General features: G+C 40.8%; 1 protein-coding gene across 7 annotated transcripts in view; it reads left to right on the top strand.

Annotated features, from left to right (window-relative positions):
- The first annotated feature begins 1,495 nt into the window (after nt 1-1,495).
- MAPKAP1 (MAPK associated protein 1) overlaps nt 1,496-27,172 on the top strand; it is a 230,645-nt gene continuing 204,968 nt past the window's right edge. Inside the window, exons 1-2 of one of the 7 annotated variants that reach the window (XM_022578738.3) lie at nt 1,501-1,750; nt 20,914-20,983. The gene's annotated coding sequence lies outside the window, so the exon portion shown is untranslated. Of the gene's footprint in view, nt 1,751-20,913; nt 20,984-27,172 lie in introns of all 7 variants that reach the window. The other 6 variants (XM_089913749.1, XM_022578740.3, XM_022578739.3 and 3 more) reach the window with 6 other exon arrangements.

Below are 27,172 nucleotides of genomic sequence, written 5' to 3'. Positions count from 1 at the left end.
TATTTCAAATTCATAGTCAGACTTTACTGTAAGCTTCTTTAGGGTGGAGTCCCTATCTGGCTTTTTCACCACTAAATCTCCAGTGCCTAGGATAGGCTTAATACATAGGTACTCAATAAGTATCTGTTTACTGACTGACGTGTAGTAATAGTGGTAGGCATTTTATGCAAATATTAGTAAATGTTAGCTACATGCCGGGCTCTATTCTTTGTGAGCTATATGTATTAGCTCATTTAATCCCCACAAACCCCCCAGTGAGGTTAATTAGAACTTTTGTCATGCCCATTTTACAGATAAGGAAATTTAGAGAGGCAACTTAGAGAGATGAAGTGATAAAAACTGTAAGTGGTAGAGTGGGTATTTACTCCTTAGAACCTGTAGAGAGAAAGCTTAGTGGGTCCAGTTGAGTTTTTTACAATCAGGCAACTGTGCTTCAGACTGGAGGTCAAGAGACAAGTGAAAATGAAGATTCATATTTAGGAGGGGACAGATAAACTGGTGACCTCAGAAAACAGAATATCCAACCTTGTTCACACCCTTGCTTTGGCAGAGCACCTCCAACAAGCCCCTGATGAAACTGGGGTGGTGTGTGTGCAGAAAGCACATTTGGGTGGTAAGGTGCATTTCTTTTTCTCCATGTGAGCTAAGACGTCAATCATATATTTGAATACAAGGGGGTGGATCCATGGTGTATTTGTAGGTGACTTTAATATTGGGTAACATCCCCCCTGGGCTGAAATTCACCCTTGATTTTTTTTTTTTCCTTTCTTTTGCTAAGGTGCATTTTTAAGAGAGACGTTTCAGACTACCTCTCAGGTAGGAGAGATATCATTGCACTGCTCGAGTCCTTCTTTCCCCTTCACACTAGTTTCTCCCACTGATGCCCTGAGAGAGGGAGAGGGATCACCAACAATGAGCTCCTGTTTGCGTCGGGTCCACATATCTCATGGAAAGCTCCCTGCAGTTCTGGGAAGATAATTATCTCCATTTTACAGATAAGAATGACTAACATTTACTAAGTTTATTAAGTGTCTGGCACTGTGCTGAGTGTTTTTAGAGCATCATCCCATTCGATTCTCACAGCAATACTTAAAATTGGAACCACTGTATGGATGGGTCAGAGAAGGGACGTGTCTTGTCCTAGGATACACAGCAGGTTAGAGTTGGCATTTAAACCCAGGTCTTCCTCATCACTCATTTCTGGAGGAACCAAGGGCTTTTTTCCGTGTAAGCAGGGAGAGAGAGGAGGAAATTCGAAGGAGAAGGCTGACGCTGATTTCTACCCAACCCAAACCCGGAGGTCAATGTACATTGCCAGACTCCCAGCTCATCTCCCACCCAGGCCTTGGCCGGAGGCGGGGAAGTGGTGCGCACGCGCACGGCCTCCCGTTCGGCCCCGCCCCCCGTGAGGGCTTTCCTCCTTGCTCTTGGCTCTGGGGCTTGCGCGCTACGTCCCCAGCCAACGGCTTCTTCCCGGTCAGGGACTTCCGGTGCGCGGAGTGCGGTTCCGGGTCGTGGCGCGGCTCGGGGCCAACAGGGCTGCTGCTCAGCTGGCTAGCGGCGGTGAGCGGCAGGGGCATGAAGGCAAGCCCGGAAAGCGGCAGCTGAGCCGGCCGGGAGGAGCGCCAGTCCCCGAGGATTCCGAGAGTGCGGAGCTCGGGCAGGGGCCGGGAGGCGCGGGGGAGCCGAGCCATCCCCTCAGGAACGTGTCCCAGGGCCGACCCGGCCCGTAGTGTGGCAGCAGCTTCAGGTAAAGGTTGCCTCAGCCTCTAGCTCCTTCGCTCACTACCCCCGCCAGCCCACCCGAGGAGCCTGGCGGCCTTCCTCACTCCCCCGCGCTCGGCGCTGCCCAGCGGGCAGCCTGTCTGGCCCTTGCTCTGGTCTCCCTTGAGCATCCGTTTTCTGGCCCTTTCGTGGAGGCTGCTATGAGCCTGACAGCTGGGTGTGTGATTTGGGGGAGTAGAAACTAGTGGACTTGGTAGAATTGGGGTTTGGGGAGGGTACTGTTGACTCTGGCTGTTTCTGGCTGTACCCTCGGCAACATCTAGGTGCCTTAATCTTCATAACGGGAAAGTCAAGTTTTTAAAGCATTGTCTGTGCAGTCCCTGTTTCCCAGCTCCCTTTAGCTCCATTGCCCCCAAGGGGTAAACAGCCTCGCAGAACTGTTTTTTTTCTAGCCAGAGTGCTGCTGGAACTTTGATTCAGCCTTTTGTTCATGGGAGTGGCATAGAGTCTTCCAGATCTGTTTAAGGCTGGGGAAAAAAAAAGTCATTTTAGTTTAAGCAAGAGCATTACTTTAACCGGAGACCCAAAAGTTGGCTCAATTTTCATTCTGAATGAAGTGATTTTTGAAGCGCCTCCCAATACCTGGCACTGTGCAAAAGCATCATGTTATAAACCAAAACCAGCAAAGTTCAAAACTTCCCCATGCGTAAACAGTCAAATGGAGACAGGTGTTTACAAACATCGGTTAAAGCAAAGTCAACGTTCTCATTCTATCAATATTTTGACAAGCAGAAGGGGTGGATTCCTAATTTAAAACAGCAGAAAAGAAGGCACCATGTTTTATTCTTCATATTCTGTGAGCTCGCACAAGATGCTCAGTAAACGCTGAAAGAGTTGTTGATGAAGTATTGATATTTGTTTTATCTTTTTCAGTTTACACATTTGCAAGGTTGCTGGGGCCTGTGAGGCATGCAGGCGGCCCCTTTCCCATTCAGCTTTGTGTTCATACCTTCCTTCATCTCCTGCGATGCCTGAGTGTACTCACATTCCTCTACACCTCCTGGCTCCTGGCTAACTTTCCAGCTACGCTTCGAAAGGCCCCTACCCTGATCCTTTACTCTGGTTAAGTAGGACCTAGATGCCTTTGTTGTTTCCTTTGTTTGTTGTTTTTTTGTAGGACTTTCTCTCTGCCTAGATTTCTCCTTTTCTGTTCCCACCTATTGAGATGTTACCACGGCCCAGCTGAAATTGGCCTTCCCTCAACTAGTTCAGGGCAATCTCAGCTGGAAATGAGTTCTTTTCTAGAATCCTAAACACTCATTATTATATCTACAATTATTTCACTTAGCAAACATCTACTGAGTATGGATATATACCAGGTACCATGCTAGACAATGTAGAGATAAATAAGACTCAGTTCTTGTCTGCTCAATTTAGTGAGTGAGATAAGGAAATAATTCGAACACAGAATGGTATGTACACTGCGGGAGAGTTCTTTCTGTGATCCAGTGGTAGCACAGAAGAGGGGGCGTTATTCACTTTTGAGGAGTGTACTACGTCCAGGTAGTGTTGCATAATGTGGGGTTAACTAAGCTTTGTTATTTACTATACTGGAGATTATATTAGGTTTCTCTTGTTTAATCATTTTAACCTCAATTCACAGATTAGGAAGGCTCAGGATAAATTACACATCTGGTATGAGACAGCCAGGATTCAAACCCAGGTCTGTCTTATGCCTACATCTGTGCCTTTTCCATTATGTGTTTTTCTTTTCTCACACCATAGCTCTCTGTATGCAAATACATATTGAAACAGGTATACAAGAGAAAAAATATCAATGTCAATATGAATGTCAGATAGTCCTTTAAATGTAGAGAAGACCTTAATCTTCCAAGGTAAGAAGGTAGTAGGTGGGTCAGCTCAACGTTGAATGAGTGGACCAGACATTCTGTAGAGAACAACCATGGATGCTGGCTTCAATTCTTGGTCCTTCCTCTTACTAGGTATGTGACCTTTGGCAAGTTTCTTAATTCTAAGTATCATTTCCTTCAAGTATAGTTTGAGATGGGGGGTGATAGAGACTTCATGAAGTGTTGTGAGCTAATGTGGGTAAAGGGCCTGATTTGTGGCATGGTTCCCCTGAAAATAGCTGTAAGATGCAAAGATGCAATGCCTGTGGCATGGTTTTAGAGTAGTGAGTAGACCAGCCTGAATACATCAAACCATTGCTTCTTTCAGTGGGAATACTGGGAAGTAAAGTTGGAGGGTCAGGAGGGGGTCAGAGTCAGGGCTTGTGTGTTGGGCAAGAGAGGTCACTTCCCGTTTCTGCTCATAACCTTTCCTGTTAATAAATACCTTGAAGATCTATGATTCATTCAGCTGTGCTGGGGAAAATGTTAGACCCAGGGATACAAAAAGGAGTATAACCAGGTCCCCACCCTGAGGTTGTCAACACTCCCATGGGGCAGACATGTTTGTGCAGGTGAACCATAGTAAAGCATAGTAGATACTAAGATAGTAGTCCCCACAGGGTACTGTGGAGCACAAAGGAGGAAACACTGATAACGGTAGCTAATGAGCATTACTGTGTGCCAGCATTGTGTTAAATGCATTCTCATTCATTCCTCTACAGGATGGTGTTATTAGCATTCTGATTTTACAGATGAGGAAACTAGGCACAGAGGTTAAATGAATTCCTTTAGTTTATGCAGTTGTTGGAGCTGAGAGTAGAGGGGATTATCTGCCAGACTTTGGTAACTCCACTCTTCGGTACTACGCCATGTTGTGTCTTTGTGATGTGGGTGGCTTCGGAGAGGAGCTAGCCCTTGAGCCCTAGCTTCAACGTGCCCATCACCATGCTGGGCAGTAGGAATAATGAGGAATGAACATGGCTTCTGTGCTCAAGGAACTCATCACCTCATCTGTCCCGTTAAATATATATACTTAAGTGGGGTGTTTGTTTTGCTTATTGACTCATAACTGAAGACTTTAGAAACTATTGCAGTTCAGTAGATTATATGTGCTTCAGCTGAGAGAATTTGCTGTAAATCTGTAATTTTGATATGTAGGCCTTATTGTTAAGGACGCAGCAATAGATGCCAAATTATTATGACAAAGAATTCTGTCACATTACATTTTTTCTCTTATGGGAGGTACCCTGACCTTGTGTTTTCTGTGAGTTTGAAGTTTTTCACTCAAAAGTTAGCACATTTTAGCTTGTGTTAAAGTAACTGAGTGCTTACAGTCATCGTTAAATGTTTCTGTATACCTTATTTCCTTCAGTCTTTATGATTCTGTGAGCTAGGGTATTACCAATTTAACACGAGTAGCCTAAGCCTTAGTGGTTAAGTGTGTTACCCAAGAGTCATACAGCTAGTGAGTTGATAATGCAAAAAAAAAAAAAAGTTGGCCAAAAGAGTAAACAAATATTTATTAATTTAGTTCTCTTTTGAACTCTACCTCAGGAGTCTCCAACTCAAATGCCCATGATGTAATATAAAGAGTAGGACAGATCTTGTGAACTGGAGGGCCCCATGACCAGTCAGACTGAAGGCAGCAGTCACTACTCAGCTCCAGTTGTGTGAGGAAGTGGACCCAGTATCTCTAGATCTTCCGATTGTTTTCAAGGGATGCCGGAAATCTGGATTTTAATGTATTTAGTTTAAAAAACTGCCCTTAAAAAAATTATCATGTAGACCAAAACACACTTGTGGGCTGTGTACAGTCTTAGGCTGCCTGATTGTGAACTCTGACCTACCTGCTCACTGAAATTTTGATACCCACTGTTCAAAGCAGGAGGTACAATGCCTGTTGTGATTATTGATTAGAAATCTACTGGTAAATTGCTAGAGTGAGGGGGTGTTGTATTTGACTCATACTGATATCTTTGGGGAAGTGGCAGGGTAAATGCTTTTATTGTATGATCAGGCTGAATTTCTGGAGGGATGGGGTTTGGATGAGGTGATGATGACCTTGTAATACTTTTGTGCCCTTAGCACTTTAAATGCTGCCAGATCTCTTGTTTCCTTTGGTACTCTCTACAGTACATGAAGTGAACAAGGGGGGTAATCATAACCTCTTGAGATGAAGAAATTGGTGCCCAGTGAATTACAGTTTAGTAGAAAGTGCACTAGACTGAGAGGGACTTGAATTCTGAATGCAGGTATGCCACTAACAGCCTTCTGGTTTTGGTCAAGTCGCTTACAAATCTTTGTGTCTTTTTTGCCATCTGGATGATAATGAGGGAGCACGATTGAAGTCTTGGTGAGGTCTTTTCAGGATGCCAAGCTTTCTGATTCTAATTGACATGCTTAAAGCTGCACAACTGATTACTGGCAGACTCCAGTGGAGAACAGTTCAGATCTAAAATGCTGCTTCTCTCTTTTTCTTCTTTTTTTTTTTTGCGGTACGTGGGCCTCTCACTGTTGTGGCCTCTCCCGTTGCGGAGCACAGGCTCCGGACGCGCAGGCTCAGCGGCCATGGCTCACGGGCCCAGCCGCTCCGCGGCATGTGGGATCTTCCCGGACCCGGGCACAAACCTGTGTCCCCTGCATCGGCAGGCGGACTCTCAACCACTGTGCCACCAGGGGAGCCCTAGGGTGTTTTTTTTTTTTTTTTTATCAAGAATCTTCGTTAAAGAAATAATCAGAAATGTAGAAAAATATTCATGTTCAAAGGTGTTCACTGTGGAAGTATTTATAATAGCAAAAATTAGAAACAACTTTAGTAGTCAACAAAGAGGTAAGAGAAATGGAAAAGCCATAGAATGGAAATATTGTACAAGCATTTTAGATGTTTTAGAAGAATTTTAGTGACTTAATATGCTCATCATATAATATGAAGTGAAAGAAGGATATAAAACTAAAGTATGATCTCAATGTCAAACACACAAAGAAAAAAACAGGTGGTTAGATTATAGGTCTTTATGCTCTTTTCTGTTTTCCAAAATACTCTCTGATAAACATAAATTACTTTTCAATAAAAAATCCTTTTAATTAACTTGTAATTGAGAAATATGGGTAGAGCTAGTGCACATCATTTTGACCAAAAAGTTTTCCCTAATACAGGTGATCTGAAGTTATACTGGGTTGGCCAAAAAGTTCATTTGGTTTTTCTGTACGATGGCTGTAGTAGCACTTAGTTGTCTTTAACTTCATTCGAAACAATTTTGTTAGATTGTATTGTGACAGCTATCATATCAGCGTGCATTAAAAAAAAAAAAATTGGTGAATTTTTGTGTAGCCATTTTAATATTGAAGATGGAAGATAAAAAGCAACATTTTCGGCATATTATGCTTTATTATTTCAAGAAAGGTGAAAATGCAACTGAAACGCAAAAAAAGATTTCTGCAGTGTATGAAGAAGATGCTGTGACTGATCGAACGTGTCAAAAGTGGTTTGCGAAGTTTCATTCTGGAGATTTCTCGCTGGACGATGCACCACCGTCAGGTAGACCATTTGAAGTTGATAACGATCAAATTGAGACATTCATTGAGAACAATCAACGTTATACCACACGGGAGATAGCCGACATACTCAAAATATCCACATCAAGCGCTGAAAATCATTTGCACCAGCTTGGTTATGTTCATCACTTGAATGTTTGGATTCCACCTAAGGCGAAAAAAACCTTCGTGACCATATTTCCACATGCAATTTTCTACTTAAACGTAATGAAAATATTCCGTTTTTAAAACAAATTGTGATGGGCAATGAAAAGTAGATACTGTACAATAGTGTGGAACGGAAGAGATCATGGGGCAAGCGAGATGAACCCCCACCAACCACACCAAAAGCCGGTCTTCATCCAAAGAAGGTGATGTTGTGTATATGGTGGCATTGAAAGCGAGTCCTCTCTTATGAGCTCCTTCTGGAAAACCAAACGATTAACTCCAACAAGTACTGCTCCAAATTAGACCAACTGAAGCAGCACTCGCCAGAAAGCATACAGAATTAGTCAACAGAAAACGCATAATCTTCCATCAGGATAACGCAAGACCGCATGTTTCTTTGATGACTAGGCAAAAACTGTTACAGCTTGGCTGGGAAGTTCTGATTCATCTGCCATATTCACCAGACATTGCGCCTTTGGATTTCCATTTACTTTGGTCTTTACAAAATCCTCTTAATGGAAAAAATTTCAGTTCCCTGGAAGACCGTAAAAGGCACCTGGAACAGTTCTTTGCTCAAAAAGATAAAAAGTTTTGGGAAGATGGAATTATGCAGTTGCCTGAAAAATGGCAGAAGGTAGTGAAACAAAACAGTGAATATGTTATTCAATAAAATTCTTGGTGAAAATGAAAAATATCTTTTATTTTTACTTAAAAACCGAAAGAACTTTTTGGCTAACCCAATAAGATTGTATTTTCAAGTTAGTTTTAACCTCAGTTGTTTTACACTTAGGATATGGTTTCCTGTATCTTGACATACATGATGTTGAGGTTCTCCTCTCCTCCTCAAAAATATCTTGAAAGAAGAGTCATATTTGTGTAGGTGGTACCAGTGTCCCAGTGCTACCATCACCTCTTTAGTGGCCAGTGGGTCAGTGAGTAGCCCTGTGACAGCTCTGTCTTTCAGAAAGAGTACATGCCTATTATTCGTAAGGCTGGTCATTGGTATATAGAGGTTTTTTTGTGAGTTGAATATTTGTATCTTGGTAAGTGCTTTTTTGGTATGGAAAAGTGTAAGTGTGAATTTCTATCTCACTTTTGAAAAATTTTGTAAGAAAAAAATTAAAGATCAAAGTTTGAATTTTACTTTTTGTGATAGCAGTATTCAGGATGTATGAATATTAAAATGTCATGAAGAATTGTGTCTTTTACTCTTTTCTAATTATATACTTCCTAAATGAAATTGCAGTAGTTTCAGCTTGTACCGTTAAGCATGATGTCTAGGTTTTTTTTTAAGTGTGTGTGGTAATTCTCGTATATACAAAAGCATGCAAAAATTTAACAAAGTATTTGAGCATATTTAAATTAGGAAAATACCAGGCAAGATGTTTCATTTTGTAAACTGCTTCTGTCCAAAGCATTCTGTATATTATCAGAATGAAAAATGACAGCACTTTGTCATCTGTTCAAATTGATATTGCACTCTTTGCAGTGACAGCTGAAAAGGCCCACAGGTGCCATATAAAGAGGTGACCATGTTGTCATATTTCATTTCGGCATCCCTCTGCAAAGCCATAATTACCTAATTAGGTTGTTAATTAGGAGATTAGCATTTCACTGTATTGATAGAATGCTCTTTACCAGCGTGGGGCTAGATACAGATTTGTCTGCCCCAATTTATAATCTCTGCCTTTTTTGTGCTTATTTATTTGCTTAAGATACTGAGGTGGGGCAATTCAGTTTACCTGAGAAACAGTTTGTTTACAAGCTAATGAAGCTCTGATCGCAGGATTAAAGTTGCTGAGTTAAAATATGAACAGAATAAAAAGGGTGGTCACATCCCCAAAATGATAATAAAAATTCTGAGTTGGTATAACTAGTGTTCTCATTAGCATAGGGAACAAGCACATGATAAGGATTGAAATTGTTTGTATTAAGAAAAAATCCAAAATACAAAAATGAAGTCTGAAATGTGATAGAGATTTATATATATCTAAACTAGGCGAAGGAAACTAGTTATCTTTAATAATAAATCTCTGTCACTTGTACTTGAGACATAAAATGTGTTAAGTATTTTTAATGTATTTCAGAAGCTGAAGCTTGGTTAATGATTTCAGAGCAAATATATTCAGTCTTCAGTTTAGACTTCCTTAGATAGTCATCATGCATCAGAGTTTATTTCATTTGTACCTTCTGATCATTAGTTGGTGCTTGGAACATTCTCTTCCCACAGTCTTTGCAGTCCTCAGTGCTTATGGAATTTGAAGTATTTCACAGTAACCTTCACTTGGTGAGCTATTTGGAGTTAAGTGGTATTTCTATCAAGTATGTGGACATTCTTTTTTGGAGGGGGGAGAAGTGGGCTGGCAAAAAAAAATTTCGGCTTATTTTTACTCCAGTGCAAGATTTGACAATAATGTTTGTAATTTGCATTATATATACTTTTACCACTCTTTCCAGTTAAGGAGATTTAAGTCCTAAAACTGAACAATGTTAGGGGTACCATTCCCCCTGGGGTAGTAGTTTACCTCCTTTTGATTATATTTAGTATTAGTGGTTAAAGTTGTAGAAAGTACATGTGTGCTTAAGCCCTTTTCCCCATGGTTGTTATGAAAAATTGGATTTGGCTGTATCTGTAATTTTCTTCAAAATTAAAAAAATATTTTATATGAAGAAAATATTACATGCAAAATGTTCTATTTAGTCAGTTAAGTTTTTTGCTTAACTGTAGTCATTCACTTATTCAGTCAGCATTAACTGAATGTATATTGGGCATTAGTCATATGTCTGGGAATCGAGCAATGAAAACTACAGGCACGGACCCAGTGCTCGTGGGATTTGCAGCCTAGTAACGGAAGTGCAGTGTAGTTTGAGGAGTAAAGCCTAGTGTGAGAAGTGTCAGAGTAATGAGAGTCAAGGTGAGTATGGAGGAGTACCTACCTACCCTAGACTTGATAAGGTCAAACCTTCCAGGCAGGTGCTGTCTAAATTGGGATCTGAAGGGTGAAGGAGAAAGTGATGTTTAAGCCAGGTGTAAGGAGAGAACGGTTTTAAAGGTTGGAAGAACACTAAAAGTTGAGAATGGCTAGAGTAGAAAGAACAAAGGGGATAAATGGAAGATGGGGCTGCAGAGGAAGCAAGTTCAGTTATATTAAAGAGTTTGGGACGTTATTGAAGGGTCTTAAGACAAGTTAGGAAGCAATTGCTATAGCCTAGGTGAGAGAAGATGGGATTGAATAATGGAGAGAAAGAGAATGAATGAAATCTAGAGAGAGGAGAGATGCATAGTATTGGTAATTAAATGGCGGTAGGCTTCACAGAAAGGAGTCAAGGATTCAAATTTGGACATTCTATTTGTTTCCTAATTTTAAGTATGAGAATATGTGTTTAAGTACCTCATAGAGAAGAGGTCCATGAGCCTTATTTTCCAATATGACCCCCAAATATACAGTACTAGCAACTAGTTTTCCTTTTGGTGAATTGGGGAGAATACTAATATTTGAGTGTCACTGTTGGGCCCTACCTTGTGAGAGCAGCTTTGTGAGGTATGAGATAATGTCTTACTGAGGTCCAGAGGAATTGTGACTTTGCCAGTTTTCTCAGCTACTGGGTGGTAGAATTGGGAGCACACACAAGCTTTCCAAAGCCTTTATGTTATCTGTCATGCCATGTTGTCTTCCTTGTTGTGTCCCCCTCCCTTTTTTATTCCAAAGTGAAGAGGAGAATTGCTCCCCAAGGACCAGTAGCTCAGTAGGTTGCTGATAGAGGCATTGTGTAAACTCTGTGACTTCCCAGGCCCAGCTCTGGGGTGGATTAAAGCAGTGTCTGGTGCTTTGGTAGGAAAAGCTGCTCAGTGTAGGAGTGCTTGCTTCAACAAAGTCACAAGTTCTGTTGTGTTTTCTGGCACTAGGCTTTAATCTCCCCCAATTAGAAATGTAGATCGGCTACCTCCACACAAGGTCACTAATGTATAGAAAGTTCTCCTCCTTTCCCCAGGGGAAAAGTCTTGAAATCTCTGATTCTTGGGTGAGGAATTTGACATCTCTTTGATGTAATCAACTTGTTTTACAAATTGTTTAAAAAAATTTTATGGTTACTGTCACCAGTACTGTTCAGTTAAGTGATTTGTTGGTATCCTTGTGTTGGAATCACCTGAACTAGAAGAAATTCTAGGGTGCAGCATGGATTCTAGCCTCTCTGTGTTTCTACACCACCCCCTTTTAAAATTGAGATATAACTCATGTATCATAACATTTACCCTTTTAAAAGTGTACACTTTAATGGTTTATCACCCCCAAAGAAACCCCATACCCATTAGCACTCACTCCTCATTTCTCCCTCCGCTAGCCACTGGCAATCATTAATCTACTTCCTGTATCTATGGATTTGCCTATTCTGAACCTTTTATATCAATGGAATCACACAATATGTGGCTTTTTGTGTCTGGCTTCTCAGCATAATATTGTCAAGGTTCATCCATATTGTAGCATATATCAGTACTTCATTTCTTTTTTTCTAAATAAATTTATTTATATATTTATTTTTGGCTGCGTTGGGTCTTTGCTGCTGCACGCAGGCTTTCTCTAGTTGCTGTGAGTGGGGGCTACTCTTCGTTGTGGTGCGCAGGCTTCTCATTGCGGGGGCTTCTCTTGCTGCGGAGCACGGGCTCTAGGCGCGCGGGCTTCGGTAGTTGTGGCACGAGGGCTCAGTAGTTGTGGATCGCGGGCTCTAGAGCACAGGCTCAGTAGTTGTGGCGCACGGGCTTAGTTGCCCTGCGGCATGTGGGATCTTCCCGGACCAGGGCTCGAACCCATGTCCCCTGCATTGGCAGGCGGATTCTTAACCACTGTGCCACCAGGGAAGTCCAGTACTTTATTTCTTTTTATTGCTGAATAATATCCCATTGTATGGAAGTACCACATTTTGCCTATCTGTTCATCAGTTGATGGAGGTTTGGGTTGTTCCCACTCTTTGGCTATTATGAATAATACTGCTGCGGACATTCTTGTACAAGTTTTTGTGTGAGCATATGTTTTCAGTTCTATTGGGTGTATTACCTTGGAGTGGATTACTGGGTAATAAGGTAACTCTGTTTAACAGCTTGAGGAACTGACAAATTGTTTTCACAGGTGGCTGCACCATTTTACATTCCCTCCAGCAGTGTATAAGGTCTGCCGCCTTTCTGCTTTCACTTTCTTCAGGCTTTCTATTGCTCTGGTCTGGGCTGGAAGCAACCCTAGGCATTCCATGAGCCCTTTTGTCTTGATGAATGGGAAATTCTCCAATTTTATCTCTTCAACTACATTCACTTTACAAGCATATGTGTACCAGGCCTCATATTGGACGTTAGTGACAGGAAGCCAAATAAGGCTTCTAGTCCTTTCTTCTCAAGGACTCCACAATCCAGTAGTTGGAACTTCTTACTAGGACATGCAGGGAGAGGGAAAAGCCAGTGAAGAAAGTACAGTTGACCTTTGAACAACATGGGTTTGAACTGCACCAGTCCACTTACATGTGGATTTTTTTTTCAATAAATACAGTACGACAGGATCTGTGATTGGTTGGATCTGTGGATGTGGAACCATGGATGCGGAGGAGGGAGGGCCAACTATGGGACTTGAGCATCCACAGATTTTAGTATCTGCAGTGGTCCTGGAAACAATCCCCCAGGTTTACTGAGGGATGACTGTAACTGCTTAGATATTTGTGAATTTCCACAGCACAGATCCTAACTTTAGAATCTAGGCCAAGGTTGAGTTGATTTTTGGAGATTTTGGGGGGTTTCTTTTCCTTGGCTCATCCTTTAACTACAGTCATCCTCCTGTATTTGCAGGGTATTGGTTCCAGGACCCAGAGGATACCAAAATTCACAGATGCTCAAGTCCCTCATGTAAAATGGCGTAGTACAGTCGGCCTTCCACATCCTGGGTTCTGTGTCTGTGCATTCACCCAACCAACCAAATTCAATCTGCAGTTGGTTGAATCTGCGGATGCCGAACCTGCATATACTGAGAGGACTGTTTTACTGTTCCTTGGGTTTTGTCACTAGGTTACTGCTCGTTTCCTTGCATATTTTCCCTGGGTAAGCTCATTCACATCCATGGCTTCATCTGTCATTTATATGTTAATGTCTTCCAAATTTGCTCAGATCTTTCTCCTAGGCTTCAGGTTTGCCTGTCCTTCATGTGTCAGTTATATGTTGTTGTCCCAGATTTGCTCAAACCTTTCTCCTGGGCTGTTAGGTTTGTATCATGATGGATCTCTGTTTGGGTAATCCATAGACATCTCAAGCTCATTGTGTCTGAAACATAGTTCCTCATTTCCCCTCTCCCTGTTAAGCTGTTCCTACTTTTCAGTTCAGTTTCATTTGTTGGTGCTGTCATACAAGCCATAAACTTTCGCCTTCTCCTTAACCCTCCACATCCACTCAGTCACCAAGTTCTACCAATTTTATCTCCTAAATATTTTTTAAAACTATTTCTTAAGTTCATAGGCCTATCTTTCAATGCCTTACTTTGGATTTCATCATCTCTTCCCTGAGCTATAGTCACAGCTTCATAACTAATCTTGTGTCTTGTCCATCAGATTAATTTTCTGTGCAGCTGCCAGAGCAGTCTCTCTGAAATGCTAACCTAAACAGCAGCTTTGAACTCCTGGTAGTTCTAGTTGCCAGCTACATGTTCTGCTATATGTTATTTTAGTGCCTTTTCTCTTTGAAAGAAGCTGGATGAATGATTCATCTTTGAAGATTCATTTTAGACCAGGGAATAATAGCAATAACAATAATAGTAAACATTTGTATAGTGCTTACCATGGTCCTGGTGCTTTTATACACACATAACATATATGATTTCTTTCAGTCCTCACAATAATCCTATGAGATAGGCACCAAAATTGTTCCCATTTATAGATGAGGAAGCGGAGGCACAGAAATTGTTACTTTCCCTAGGTCCCATGGTGAGTGAGTGGCTGAGTCCAGATTTGAACCTAGGCAGTCTGATGCTCTTAGTTTCTCCTGTGTCCCTTTTCCCAACCTTCCTGATTCCCTCCACTTCCCCCACTCCAAAGGTTGGTTATCTTCTCCCTGCTACTGCAGTAACCTATGCATGGCCTGATGTTAATCTGCAGTTCATAGGACAGATCGGGAGCACATTTTATTTTAAACATTATTGAACAAGGAGCCAGCATTATAGATTATTTAATTGCCTGCTCCGTCTTGCCCCTATCTTAAGGTGACTAAGTTGGAAGTGATCACTTCCATTACCTTGATCTTAGTCACCTCTGTGTAGCCTTGTCTGAGTATCCAGTTTCCTTTAGATAGCTTTCCTTTGCGTTTCCGTAGTACTTTGTTATATAGAATCCTCCAGCATTGCTCTCATCCTTTATTGTGGCCATTTTTGTATTTTTCTTCTTGCTTGACTGTAAGCCTTTTGGGGATAGGGACTATGACTTGTTACTTTATACTCCTAATTCCCAGCATGTATTCACACTAGTTGAATTTCTTGAATGAACAGGTAGGTCCGACCCATATCTAGACTAGTGAGAGAAGAGGATTCAACGTGTGATGAAATGGACTTAACCTGGAAATTCGAGGCAGCATATAATAGCTCTTCCGAGCAGGGGTTGTGGAGCCAGGCTGCCTAGGTTTTATCTTGGCTCTACCTCTCACTAGTTATGGGGCCTTGGGCAAGTCCGTGCCTCAGTTTACTGATTTGTAAAACATAAATGGTAATAGAGTCCACCTCTAACAGTTTTGTAAGTGATGTAAGTGTAAATAAATAAGCAACCTTCTGGAATCAGAGAATTAATTGTTCTACTTAAAGTGTATTTTGTGAAACACTGCCCCCCTAACTGTATAACATTACAGGCAGAATGAAGCCAGTCCTGCTGCTCTATCCTCATGTTTGATCCATCTGGTAATAGTTTTTTTAAAAAGGTAATCTAGAAGATATAAAAAATACTTGGCAAAGTTAGTGCAGTTTTGTTAATAATAATAACAGTTACCATTTATTGAGGTTATGAAAGTGCCATTGAAATGAAAGTACAAAGCACCTTTCACAGTCACAGAAAAATAGTTTGGGGGTTATCTGTTTAGAATAAAATATCTGTTTAGATTATTTTATGCTGCCCTTCCTTCATTAGGAGTTGAATAAATGAGTTTGATAGTTGACAGCTTATTTTCCCTCCAAAAAAATGTAGCTAGAGCAGGAAGAGTCAAGAATATTGCATCTTGGATTTGAATAGTGCTTTTTTACTTTTTGTAAGTATCCCTATGAGGTGGATAAGTAGCACATAGATTATGAATGAATATTTCACTGCTGAGGGAACAGAGGCAGAGGCACCCAACTCACTTGAAATCATCCCATAGCTAGTCCCTAGGCAGGCTACAGGCAGTAACCTGGAATTCCAGATGTGTTTACTAACTTCAGCGCTTGTAGTTCTAGGAACCAGTTTCCATACATAATAGCATTTTTTAGACAAAGGTATGATAGTGCTCACTCAAATCAGTCAGTGTGGTTTACCTTTGAGAGGGTTTGCTGCCAAAATCTTGATGCTATTAAAATCTTTGTCAAAAAAGGAATTCCTCATACCTCTGTTCTTAGAGTGTGAACCACGGCACCATGATATAAGTAAAACATGCAGTGGAATTCTTCTGGCCTTTGAGGGAAAACAGTATGAAGCAAAACACGCAAACCTTTTTACTTGAACCCTGGGTGAACACGCGATTACATCCTCCTCCTCCACCTCCTCCACCTCGCACGTGATTGGAATAGAATTTGAGAGCTGAAAAGGCCCTTCTTATAGTTCATCCTCCCCATTTAACAGATGCAAAAAATGGACTGATGTGTAAAACAGGTTTAAAGAGTTTTAAAGAGGTAACTTGTCCAAGGCCATGTAATTAGGTCCCTGGTAATTAGGGAATTGGAAGTCAGGTTTCCTGAGTGGTGCTTGCAATAAACTATGTTGCTTCCCTCAGTTGATGATGTGGTTAACCTGAGAGCCAGGTAAGTGGAAACATAACTATTGAAATCTTCTACTTGGTTAAGCAAACTTCAAATATTGAGGAGACAGTAAAAGGAAAATAAATCTTAGACTGTAGCAGGAGAGCTATCTACTGCACCAGCACCATGGATAAGGGCCCTTTTTTGTTTTTGAAAATCATGGCGCCACCCTTTGGGAACAGGAAAGATTTGTTTTGTCTGTTTATTGCACACTGAGCCCTTGCTGGATGCCAGCCACTTTCTACTAGAAACTGGCAGTACAGTGATGATTAAGACAGCGTGCTTAAGGAGTTGAGAGTTTAGAAGAGAAAACCAACATACAGACAGTCATTATTATTTTTTTAAGTGTGATTAGTTTCTTTGTTTATTCATTCATTCATTTATTCATTCCTTAACAAAGCAGCCAGAGAGATACTTTTATTTTTTATTATTTAAAAAAATATTTATTTATTTATTTGGTTGCGCTGGGTCTTAGTTGCAGCAGGTGGGCCCCTTAGTTGCTGCTTGAGGGCTCCTTTAGTTGTGGCTTGAGGGCTCCTTACTTGCGGCATGCAAACTTAGTTGTGGCATGCATGTGGGATCTAGTACCCCGACCAGGGATTGAACCCAGGCCCCCTGCATTGGGAGCTCGGAGTCTTAACTACTGCGCCACCGGGGAAGTCCCCGGAGAGATACTTTTTAAAATGTGAGTTAGATCATATTGCTGCTCACAGTCTTCAGGTGATTCTCCTTTCTACTTGTAATTAAAGCAAAGTGCTTAGAATTGCCTGTAATGCTCTACTCACTTCTCCCCACTCTTCAGACCTCATCCTCTACTACTTGCTTCTTTGCTGGGCTCCTTGATACTTAGTGCCAGGCATACTCCCCCTGCTTGGCAACACGCTTCCCTCAGAAATCCATATGGCTTGTTCTTTCATCTTCAAGGGTTAACTCTCAAATGTCACCTTCTCAGTGAAGCATCCCTTGACTACTTTATTTACAATTGCAGCTGTGGCTCCACCTACCTAGCATGCCTCAGCTCTCTTTTCTGTGCTACTTTTCTCCATAGCATTTCTAACTTATTGTATAATTTAATTCTCTATTTTGTTTGTCTCCTTCATTAGAATGTGAACTCCATGAGGGCAGGACTTTCTGTCTGCTTTGTTTTCTGCTGTACTCTCTGCATCTAGAATAGTGCCTGGCACACAGGAGGCATTCAACAAGTATTTGTTGAATGAATAAATTCAACAAACACTTAGCACCTATTACTAACAGGCAATGTGCTGGATTAATTATTTGGTAGAAGTAGTGATGAAGTGCAGTACAGTGGGACCACATGGGAGCAGCTAACCTGGTCTGTGGGATTCATCAGGGAGGTTTCCCGAGAGAATTGACCATTGATCTGGATTTAGAAGAATGAGTAGCAGGAGGCCAGGTGACAGTCTTCAGGTCAAGTTATAAGTTTGGAGGAATGTAACTTGTCTTTATTGTAGCAATTTGAGCTGTGGTTCTCCATAGGGTAGGATAAAATTTCAGAAAACAGATGCTAGGAGTTGAACTTTGTTTAGCACCTTCGAAGATTTGAGCATAGATTTTAGTAGCAAAGTTGTATATGTATGTATTAATCTTGGTATTAATGAAACCATTCGGAGGTTGGAAATTACCACAGATTTAGTGGCTTCAAACAACACATCACTGCAAGATTTCTCAACCTCCGCATTATTGATATTGACATTTTGGGGGGTATAAGTCTTTGTTGTGGGTGCTGTCCTGTGCATTGTATGATGTTTAGCAGCATCCTTGGCATTAAAAAATTTGAAATTGGCAATTCCTTAAACACGATATTCATACAACTAACTGTATTAAAGGTAGAAATAAAGTGCTTTTAAAACAGTTTGCGGGGGCTTCCCTGGTGGCGCAGTGGTTGAGAGTCTGCCTGCCGATGCAGGGGACATGGGTTCGTCCCCCAGTCCGTCAAGATCCCACATGACACGGAGCAGCTAGGCCCGTGAGCCATGGCCGCTGAGCCTGCGCGTCCGGAGCTTGTGCTCCGCAACGGGAGAGGCCACGACAGTGAGAGGCCGGCGTACCGCAAAAAAACAAAACAAAACAAAGAAAAACAGTTTGCGGGGGCTTCCCTGGTGGCACAGTGGTTGAGAGTCTGCCTACCGATGCAGGGGACATGGGTTTGTGCCCCAGTCCGTCAAGATCCCACATGCCACGGAGCGGCTAGGCCCGTGAGCCATGGCCGCTGAGCCTGCGCGTCCGGAGCTTGTGCTCCGCAACGGGAGAGGCCACGACAGTGAGAGGCCCGCGTACCGCAAAAAAACAAAACAAAACAAAGAAAAACAGTTTGCGGGGCTTCCCTGGTGGCACAGTGGTTAAGAATCCACCTGCCAAGGCAGGGGACACGGGTTCAAGCCCTGGTCCGGGAAGATCCCACATGTCACGGAGCAACTAAGCCCAAGCACCACAACTACTGAAGCCCGTGCGCCTAGAGCCCATGCTCCACAACAAGAGAAGCCACTGCAGTGAGAAGCCCGCGCAGCGCAATGAAGAGTAGCCCCTGCTCGCCACAACTAGAGAAAGCCCGCGCACAGCAACAAAGACCCAACACAGCAACAAAGACCCAACACAGCCAAAAATAAATAAATAAATAAATTTATATATTAAAAAAAAAAAACAGTTTGGACCCTGGGAATTGGAGAAGGGTTCACAGAGGAAGAAATGTTTGAGTTAGACTTAGAAGAAGGTTTGTATTGGAGGATAAAGGTACATCTCACACAAAGGAAGTCTCATTACCAAAGGCTAGATTGTGTTCAGAATACTCCTGGGAGTTGCCTTCTGGGAAGAAGGGGCAGATGAATGAAACTGGGTTGTAAAGAGTCCTAAATGTATGTGAAGGTGAAGGGGCTTAGGCTGTTTTCCTGCACTATTTTCATTTCTGTTGTTGCCTAACAAATGACCGCAAACTTAGTGGCTTAAAACAACACAAATTTATTATCTCTCAGTGGGTCAGGAGTCATGGCTTCAGCTAGGTTTTCTTTTTTTTTTTTCTTTTTCTCTTTCTTTCTTTTTTCTTTGGCTGCGCCACGCAGCTTGTGGGATTTTAGTTCCCTGGCAAGGGATTGAAGCCAGGCCCCCAGCAGTGGAAGCGTGGAGTCCTAACCTCTGGACAGCCAGTGAATTCCCTCAGCTGGGTTTTCTGCTGAGGGTCTCAAAGGGATGAAATTAAGGTGTCAGTGGACTCCAGCCTAAGGTCCCCATTTCCTTGTTACCTGTTGGCTGCGACCACTCTCATCTCCTAGAGGCTGCTCTCAGATTCTTGCCTTATAATTCCATAACATGGCTGTTTGCTTTTTCAATACCGGCAGGAAAATCTCTGGCTTAAAATCTCTCTCCCGGGTTGCTTAGGATGAAGTCTTATGTAACAAAGTCATCAAGGGAATGACTTTTCCATCACTTTTGCTATGCTCTTGGCTAGAAGCAAGTCAGGTTCCACCCACACTCGAGGGAATAACACAGAGGCATGGATATCAAGAGAAGAATTTCTGGAGCCATATTAAAATGTTGACTGCCATATGTACTTTTAGCTCCATGAAGGCAGTAGCCAGGTCTTTTCAAATTATTTTGCTCAGCATTGTGTCTCTGGTGCCTGGCACATAGTAAGTGCTTTATAAATATTTGTCGAATGAAATCAATGAATGGTAGCGGTTGAGTGTTACTTATGGTTTCAGCTCTTACACTGGTAATTTCACATGGAGAAGCAGTCTAGTTTCTTTGGCATTATTCGTTTCTTTAGGTAAAACTATAAACATTTTTACCTGGAATCTTAAAGTAAAACCTAAAATTATTTGTTTATCATAACAAGTGTCAATCAAATCTGTTATCTCAGAGAGACAACACCCATTGGAAAAATAATTTAGGGCTACATTGCACCAAACTGGCAGATTTCTTGTAACAGCCAGAAATGATGGCAGCTTTGGAGTTGTGGAGGTGGTGGGTAGTTAGGTTGTCTGAAGTTTCACAGCTATTGCTAATAACAATAATTTCAAATAATAAACAAGTATTTCAAAACGCTGGAAATACTGATTGTTTTGTAATAACTGCTTTATAATATTGATTTTAGTCTAAGTTGTGCTTAGAACTTTATATACAGTTTGGTGTTATTATTAATTATGGTTGTTCTCCATACTTGTCGTAGGAAACATTTTGAGCAATATTTAGATCTTGAGTTATCCGTTGATAAAGGACCATTTTACCTTCAGAAAATCAGGTATTTCTGACACCAAAGTCTGTGTTTTTCCAGTAGACCTTGCTGTTCAAAATGGGGTTGTGAGAATCTCAGTATGTGCCAGTCGGTCCTGGAAGCCACAAAGTAAGCAAGGCACATCTTCCTGGACTATCAGTTTTAGTGACTATATTCAAAGGTAAAATATTTTTTTCTATTGAAACAAATACAGGTTCAGTATGTTATAGGATAGAATGCAAAATATGAATGAATTCTAAAAATAAATTTCTTACAGCATGTTGCTTTACGTGGCTCCCCCTAGGTTCTCTCTTACCTTGATTTATGGTTACTCTCCTCTGCCCTTCAGGTGTGTCCGTGGACAAGTTTGAGAGGCCCTGTACTGTACCAGTCTCCCTTTAACTGGGTCTTGGCAGATGGTAAGATTCAGAGACATTTCAGGTGGAGGTTAGTGGTACAAGGAAAGAAAAATCAAGGGCCAGGGTCCCTTTCCCTCTGTCCACAGGAGACATTTGATAGGAGAGGAGACCTGGTCTCCTGGTAGATTGGTGAGGGTCTGGCTGGTCCCAGATGGCCTCAGTCACTCACGGTGGGGGGTGGCATCACAGTAGCTGGAATGATCGATAGCTGAGCCTCTCTGCATTTGGTCTTTTATCCCGAGCTTCTTCCCATGATTCAAATATGGTCCAAAGAAGGCTGTAGCAGAAGCTGCAAAGTCTCTTGAGACCGAGATTCAGCAGTCCCACATTACTTCAACTACATTCTGTTGGTCACAGCAAATTACAAGTGAGCCCAGTGATGGGAGGAGCTGCAAAGACTCAAAAATCTACCAAGTGACCTTGGGCAAGTTACTTAATGCCTTTAAGCCTTAATTTTTTTAATAATCTATAAAATGGGGGTAATAGTAATACCTACTTTCTGGGGTGGTAGTAAGGATGAAATATGTTGTTACATGAAAAGTACAGCTGATAGTAAGAAGCTCAGTAATTGTCATCTGTTACTCTTCTCCTTGTGTTTTTGCCTAATGAAAGCCTGCCCATCCTTAAATGCCACCTTCTTCCTTCCTAAAGCCTTCTGTAACTTTTTTGTCTCTTGGAAAATATATTGTCTTAGTGTCTTATTTGATGGGTAGTATATTGCCTTATATTACTGTTATGTATGTACACGACATAGCTCATCTGCTGAAGCCTGTAAGCCTCTGGAGGATGCAGGCCAGTGTTCATGTACCTTTTTGTAGGAGTCCCAGTGCCTAGTTCTCAATGATGTTTAGTGAATGAATTCCATATTATTCGAAAGAAGATACAAGCATTTGTTTTCTGTTGTTGTAATTTGGTCTAGTAAGTACTTTTAGTCAAAGTATAGAAATAAAAATGTGAAGGGAAAAATTAAGCTCTCCAGATAAAAGGTCTCACTATTTACTGTTTAATTAAATTAGGCATATTCACATGGAGAAGATTTTAATTCCCCGAGGGGAAAAAATGGCTCAATTTTACTCTTCTAAAAAATAAATGAATATTTAATTTAGAGTTAAATTGGAGAGAGTTAGAAAAAGAGATTTAAAATCAATAAAGTGCATTTTATTTTAATGGTCATTTCACTTATTTTCTAACTCCAGGGGTTATGAATTCTGAACTTTAATTAGATCAAAGAACTTTGAAATCTTAGTAAAAAACCGGGTCTGTTGGTTTTTATAAATGTACATAATAAAAAGGCTTTGTTTTTCTAACTTGTGATCATTTCTTGTTGTGCAAAATAAATGTGAGTGCTTCCATAACATTCTTAAGGAATCTTGTGTAGGAATCAGGTTCAACTTGCCTAATGCTAATAGCATGAAGTCGGGGTACAGTGTGGAAAGGTAAAAAAAAAAAAAAATCTTGCATCTGCTGTTACATGTTGTTAACTCCCTCAGCAGACTTTAAATCATTTCAAGTACAATGATAGTGTGGGAGGTAAATTAACTAACCATTAACAATCTTATAAATACACAATTAACATGCCAACATTTATATGACACATTGATGGGGCAGCAGTAATTTTTGATTGGGAGTTTGCAGACCTTTGAGAAGCCCCAGGCTGTTGCTTATTCAGACAAGTTTTCACAGATTGCAGGTGAGGGCAGCTTGAAGTCTGTCTGGCAGAGGGAAGTGAGTGTGTAGTGTTTTGAAAGTCCAGGAACAACCACTGGCTGGACTTGAGCATTTGAAGTCACGTTACTATCTCAGGTCCTTAGGGAGTGAAGAAGTATAAGGAGGGCGCATTTGCTTCTGGTGGGGTTATTTAAAGAGACAATATTTTAGGTATGGACTTTGTAACTGAAGTTGCATGAATTTCTAGGGATTTTCAGAAAGATACTTAGACCTAACTGGGGATTTAAAGTAAACCCTTCTCTGTGGTTTCAGGTCAACAAGTAGATGATCTCTGGAGTTCATTTCATGTGTAAAATTTTATGATTTTTAGTTTTGAACAATTATTAAGTGTGCTGCTTCTTTCTTGCTGTTGTACAAATCACTGTTGCATTAGTGGAGGGAAGGCTAAGGGTCTAGTCTACTGCATAACACATTTACTGTCTTACATCTTTCACAAGGACCTACAAATTTCTCTCAGGCCCTGGAATTCAACAACAGGATTTAAAAAAATCATGTTTATTATAGCTGTTGTAGTTTTTGTTCCTCTTTGTTTTGAGAGGCTATAGAGTGGTTAAGATCCCAAGCTCTTGGGTTTATTGGTTCTATTTACTTGGTTCTATTTACTTATTAGCTGTCTGGGTTTGGGCAGGTTTCTTACTTTGCCTCAGTTTTTTCATCTATAAAATGGGGGTAAAAATAGTTACCATCTTATGGGGTTATTTTGAGAATTATATGAATTAATCCATGTAAAAAGGGAACAACAAGTCTAGCTTTTATAATAAGTTAAGGTTAGTTATTATCATTGCTTTTTGCTTCTGGGATTCTCCATTCTACCTGCATAAAATGTACATGGCATGCACTGGCTTATGGATTCATATTAAGTTACTTCCCCTTTGCCCATCTACTTTTTTACTGTCTTGTACCTTATGCTTTTGTTTTTGTTTTTTTTTATAATACATTGCAAATAAAGTTTGGAGGGTGTATGTGTATAAAGTTATTATTAAGAATATACTTATATTAAGACTTGATACCCATTTAAGCCCACTAAAAATTTACTCCCCTGTTAGGACGTGCTTCAGGTTACCACAGGTAGGTTACATGATCATTAGTGAACACAAATCAAATGGTTATGTGAAGTGGTAATAGCATCCAAGTTGCACCTGGAACCACACTTAGCATACAGTAGGAACTTAATAAATATTTGTTGAATGAATGAATGAGTGAAGTATGAAAGGAGACCATCCAGTACATTAAAAATGGCCATGTCATTTTGGGACATCTCTTACTATCCTCCCACTCACTCTCTGTGGTTGTCCCTTTTGCTTCCTTTTTTTTTTTTATGGCTGTGTTGGGTCTTTGTTGCTGCGCTGCACGCAAGCTTTCTCTAGTTGCAGCGAGCGGGGGCTTCTTTTGTTGTGGAGCATAGGCTCTAGGCGTGCGGGCTTCAGTAGTTGTGGCATGCGGGCTCAGTAGTTGTGGCTCACGGGCTCTAGAGCACAGGCTCAGTAGTTGTAGCGCACGGGCTTAGTTGCTCTGTGGCATGTGGGATCTTCCCGCACCAGGGCTTGAACCTGTGTCCCCTGCATTGGCAGGCAGATTCTCAACCACTGGACTACCAGGGAAATCCCTGCTTCCATTTTTAGTAAAACAAATCTTTATGCTTTGAGGAACCTGGAGTTAGAAAGTGGGAAAATCTGAAAAGTAGGACATCTACTAACAATCTAATTATTGTTTATCTGATAGCTTAATGGTATATATTAAAAAGCATTGACTATCTCGGAGAGTCAAGAATTGGTGACGTTCAGGGAAGGCATTCAAGGCCATTTGTAAAAGTGAAGAGCAGCATCTCTAAACCATGTCTGTGAAACTCAGTTATACATTGATATGTTTTAGCGTTTCTAGAGGAAAAAATGTTTAGGGATCAAATAAGTTTGGAATTTGGAATATATTACGTTACTAGATTACCCCCTCTTGGAGAGTCACAATATATAATACATTAGTAGTTTAAAAACTTTGAGAAGTGCTGTAATTAAACAGCAAGAAAAAAGCCTATTTAAATTTGTTTAATCTGGCATTTAACAGGACATTAAAAAATTGTGGTAAAGTATGTACAACATAAAATTTACCATTTTAACCTTTTTTTTTTTTTTTTTTGCGGTACGCGGGCCTCTCACTGTTGTGGCCTCTCGCGTTGCGGAGCACAGGCTCCGGACGCGCAGGCTCAGCGGCCATGGCTCACGGGCCCAGCCGCTCCGCGGCATGTGGGATCTTCCCGGACCAGGGCATGAACCCGCGTCCCCTGCATCGGCAGGCGGACTCTCAACCACTGCACCACCAGGGAAGCCCCCTAACCATTTTTAAGTATACAATTCAGTGGCATTAAGCACATTCACATTGATGTGCCATTAATACCATTCGTCTCTAGAACTTTTCCATCTTCCCAAACTGACACATACCTATTAAACACTTACTTCCCAATTCTCCCCTCCCCCCAGCCCCTGGCAAAGACTTTTCTACTTTCTGTCTCTATGAATCTGACTACTCTAGGTACCTCATATAAGTGGAGTCATGAAGCATTTGTCCTTTTCTGACTAGCTTATTTCATTTAGTGTAATGTCCTTACGGTTCATCCATGTTGTAGCATGTCTTAGAATTTTCTTACTTTTTAAGGCTCAATAGCTTTCCATTGTTATGTGTTTACCACATTTTGTTTATCCATTCTTTACCAAGTATTTTTAATTACTGTGTAGTATTCCGTTGTATGTATGTGTCCTGGCATATGCAGTGTTGATGGATATTTAGGTTACTTTCAGATCTTCAGTATTACAATCCTGAGATAAATATTTTTGCAGTTATTTCCTTAGAGCAGATCCTAGAAGTGGGGTTGTCCAAAGGGTATTCATGTTTTACACTTTGATATATACTACCAAATTACCTTCTAAAAAGTCCCAATTTTCATTCCCTCTTATAATGCACAAGAGTGCCCATTTCTCTGAACCCCTGCCAGCATTTGGTTTTGAAGATCTTTGACCTTTGCACAACTGATCAGAGAAAATAACTTGCTTTTTTGTCTGTTTGGAATATTTTTGTTTTAGAAATCAAATCTACCTTCAAATGATAATTTGCTGCTGTCCAAGTGATTTAAAACGTATTCTTTTGGTTGTGAAAAGTAGTTTTGGCATAAGTTGATAGTGACAATTTTGAAGGGTGACAATTTTGAAGGGCACATTGTAGAGAAGCTCTTGTGCCTGTATTAATTTTTTTAAAAAGCAATTCTTTCTTTATAATCACACCTACACACGACATGCTCATATATGACTTATCTCTGAAACAAAATTGTGTAGTCCTTGGAAGTCAGACAGCAACATTTATTGAATTCCAGCTGTGTGTAAGATTCTTTGTTGCCAGAAAGGATATGGTATTATGGCCCCTGTCCTTGTGGAACTTCCAGTCCGAATCCTCAAGTACATCATAGGAGGTGGAAAACATGTTTCCCAGGGCAGCCCTGTGGGAGTTCCCTGTCAGAACTGGAAGTGAATAAATATTTGTCGAGTGATTCCTACAGATTCCTCACTGTATGAAGTCATAGTGTACTAATAGAGAAGGCATCTGCTCACGTTAGGGCGTTTTGGGGGCTTCTGTTCTGTTAGGATAGTTAGGGAGTTGGTATGTGCCTTCAGAAGTGTTTGCCCATAACTTTTCTTCATAAGAGGTGATGGAACAGGTTCATTTTCCTGAAAAAGATTCTGTTGAGGGTACCCCAGTATAGTTTTGCCGCTTTGTCCTTGGACTTTTTGGTGCCAGAACACCCATTAAATATGTGGCTTCTCACTGAAAGCCCTTGTTTTTGCAGGGGAGAACTAATCAATATGAAGTTGAAAACACCTGCCCCTATGCTGGTGCCTAGTTGCCTCACTTTCATAGGGAAGATGCTTGTCGTGATTGCTACAAAGATGTTTGTAGATCTGTTGATCTGTGATTCCATGGTTCTGTTACAAAACAAATACTGTCATAACTAAATCTATGGTTGTATACGTCTTTGTGGTTATATAAGAACTTATTTTTACAAGTGAAACTTAAATGCTTCCCTTTATTTCTGTAATTTTTTTCTGATTAATACACTTAAAGTGGTGGGCTGACATTATTGTTTCTGCAACTAAATGTCTCAGATATTTGACACTTAGAAGAATCCCATGATATTAGGAAATATACTAAGTCTATATTAGGGTATAAACTTTTTGACTCAGGCATACCTTACTCACCTTTGCATTTCCTATTAGCTTCAGTGTAAAATAAGTACTTAGTGAATATTTAAGGGAAAAAATGAAAATTAATGTAATTCACTTGATCAGAGATGCTCCTTAGTCAAACTTACTCTGAATCTCAGTATCTTTAAGATCCACCAGGTGAGGTTAATAGAAGGATATGTTGCCAGACAAAAAATTTTAAAACTTCAGTTAGCTATAATGATTTTTTAACTAG

The sequence above is a fragment of the Delphinapterus leucas genome, chromosome 6 (assembly GCF_059928025.1).
Source record: "Delphinapterus leucas isolate spDelLeu-1000000601 "Yukka" chromosome 6, BTC_Dleu_Yukka2, whole genome shotgun sequence".
Taxonomy (NCBI): Eukaryota; Metazoa; Chordata; class Mammalia; order Artiodactyla; family Monodontidae; genus Delphinapterus; species Delphinapterus leucas.
Note: the sequence above shows the minus strand (reverse complement) of the source record. Positions and strands in the feature narration are given on the sequence as shown.